Source organism: Bos indicus x Bos taurus, chromosome 16 (assembly GCF_003369695.1).
Source record: "Bos indicus x Bos taurus breed Angus x Brahman F1 hybrid chromosome 16, Bos_hybrid_MaternalHap_v2.0, whole genome shotgun sequence".
NCBI lineage: Eukaryota > Metazoa > Chordata > Mammalia > Artiodactyla > Bovidae > Bos > Bos indicus x Bos taurus.
In genome coordinates, this window is record NC_040091.1 from 13,749,760 (window position 1) to 13,751,647 (window position 1,888).

The following is a 1,888-nucleotide window of genomic DNA, read 5'->3' on the forward strand; positions in this document are numbered from 1 at the left end:
GCAGATGTTAATTAAAAATTTCAGGATGAAATCATCCGCATTTATCCAGGTGGGCTCTAAATCCAGTGGCAGGTATCCTTGTAAGAAAAATGTAACAATGTAAGATTTCATGGAGACAGAGGCAGATTTTGGAGTTATGCATCCACAAACCCAGGAAATCTTGAACCACTAGAAGCTGGAAATAGGCAAGAGGGAATCTCTACATACCACAGAGGTAGTGTAATTCAACCATATATTGGCTTTTGAATTTCTGGCATCCAGAAGTGCGAGAGAAAAGTTCTGTTGTTTTAAACCACTCTTATTTTGGTAATTTGTTATAGGAGCTGTGAGAAACTAATACAGTGACTATGGATATGGGAGAAGAATATTGAGTCTATTATTCCTGTATTGTGCCTCTCTCAGAATGAAGATAGGACCTGGAAAACAGAATAAAGCAAGTAGGGATAATATGAGATATATCAAGAGCTGTATATAAAACAATATATGCAATTGATCTATAAGATATGAAATATTATGCAAGTGAAGCTATGTGTCTTCCTTTCTTCTATTCATAAGTTTTTAAAATGCAATGAGAGTATAATTTTATTAATGATAGCTATTTTTGCAGCCAGTTAAGCCAACTGTGCTCTTTTCCCCATGAGGGCCCAGTGTGCAGTAGCTGCAGACAGCTACTGGAATATTTAATTCCTATATTTCAATCTTGGAGAGTTAGATAAAATATTTATCATATGCCTGCCTCATAGCTTAGTCCTTGATAGTGTATGCAGCCTGTTGCCTGTACAGGTAGCCATAAGGGACCTTGGAGACAACTCTTTTCAGTGGACACTCAAGACTGGCATGCTGTTCCCTGTCTAGGCTCCAGACAGACATGTGCACTGCCTTTGGAAAGCCTGAGGGCACACTGGCCAGGGTCCACATTGGACAAGTCATAAGTCTATATCTGCACCAAGCTGTAGAGCAAGGAACACGTGATTGAGACAGTCTGCAGGGCCAAGTTCAAGTTCCTTTGGAGCCGAAAGTCCATATCTCCAATAAGTGAAGATTTACTAAGTTTAATGCAGATGAATTTGAAAACATGGTGGCAGAAAAGCAGCTCATCTGATGCATCCCTAATTGTGGTCCCCTGGACAAATGGCTGGCCTTGCACTCATGAGAGCATTGGTGCTGTTCACTCCTTAATTATGCCCACCAATCAATCCTACTTTCCTGTCAAAAAAAACTAATAGTTATTGTTTTATCTCAAATATCTTCTTTCAATTCATTATTTGATGACAAGCACATTCAGTTTTACTTTAATGCCTAAAAATGAACATATGTCAAAATAAAAATAGGCCAAAATTGGCATAATTATTTCTGGGAAAACAGAACCCACACTTTCACATGTAGCTTGCCATGCTACCACCCTTAATTGTGTCTACTGGAATATTCAATTCCTATATTTTAGTCTTGGAGAGTTGGAGAAAATGTTTATCATATGTCTGGCTCATGTCTTAAATCCTCAGATCAACCCTATTGGGATTGATATATCAACTCTTGCTGTTGTCCAGAGAAATTATTGACCTCCATAGTCAGTTTAGGGCAATTCAAAAATTTAAAACTAGGTTTGTTGAACTTCCAAGACTGTACTATTTCTCCTTCACCAGATATTTTTGAAGCAAAAAAGGAAGGTGCACTTTAGTTATGTTTCTTCTTCCATAAAAATGAGGATTTTCTATGGGTTTTGCGTTAAATATCAAAGGAGCGGTTTAAATTATGAGGGGCTGCATTGTTAAAACTAAAAAAGGCTTGGTGGGGTCATTTTGCTTAATTTTTGTGACATCTTTGAAATATCATATCATTTTAGCACTTTCCTAATCTATAAAATGATGTGGTACATTTTAACAGCTCT

The 1,888-nt window shown here is 37.3% G+C and overlaps 1 pseudogene; it reads left to right on the forward strand.

Moving 5' to 3' along the window:
* Positions 1 to 601: 601 nt before the first annotated feature.
* Positions 602 to 811, forward strand: LOC113907137 (annotated as a pseudogene).
* Positions 812 to 1,888: the final 1,077 nt, after the last annotated feature.